A 713-nucleotide genomic window follows, 5' to 3' on the forward strand; every position below is an offset into this window, starting at 1 on the left:
GGGGGCTCCGGCCGGAGGCGGGAGGCAGTGTACCCACTGAGCACAACACGACAGCTCCCAGCAGACGCCCCCCGGGCCCTGCCGTCACTGAAACCTGCACACGCGCCTGTGCGGCGGGCTCTGCTGGGGCTTCGCACCCTCGAGCCGTTGTGAGCTGTTCTGAGCATCAAGGCCCCGTCCCTCCCTCCCATGCTGGCTCCCAAGGCCCAGGACGGAGGCCCCCTCTGAGCACCCGAGGAGCCCCCAGATCGACAGGCGCTGGGCAAAGCCGCAAAGACTTCCAGGAGGATTTGAGTGGGTGACACAACACCCCCAGCGGATGAGGGCTCCTGGGGAAGAGCCTCGCACAGACTGTGGGAACGACAGTGACTTCCCAGCTCCCAGGACAGGACGTCTCTGCTCAGAGTTCTTCCCACAGGCGCTTCCGCTGGGGCCAGAGGCCGACGCCGCCTGACCTTGCCTTCGCCCTCTGACGCTAATTTTCCTCTGAGCTCTCCAGAGCCTCCACCGCTCGGGACACTGTCTGCTTCCCGCAGCCACCTGGTCCCCGGGGTGCGCAGAGGCGACCCTCTCCCGGCATCCACCGGGCTACTCGCAGCCGGGCTCCCCACCAAACGACCTTCCTCTGAGGCGGGAGGGGCAGCTAAGCAGGCAGTGCTGTCGCCCCAGCTTCCCCGGAGAAAGCCGGACGCGGCCCGCACAGCGCGCAGCCG

General features: G+C 67.9%; 1 protein-coding gene across 1 annotated transcript in view; it reads right to left on the reverse strand.

The window, feature by feature from the left end:
* The window catches only part of LOC102258567 (ras-associating and dilute domain-containing protein), a 31,442-nt gene that overhangs the window by 6,253 nt on the left and 24,476 nt on the right, over nt 1-713 (reverse strand). The gene's annotated exons all lie outside the window — the stretch shown is intronic.

Source organism: Myotis brandtii, unplaced genomic scaffold, assembly GCF_000412655.1.
Source record: "Myotis brandtii unplaced genomic scaffold, ASM41265v1 scaffold579, whole genome shotgun sequence".
Taxonomy (NCBI): Eukaryota; Metazoa; Chordata; class Mammalia; order Chiroptera; family Vespertilionidae; genus Myotis; species Myotis brandtii.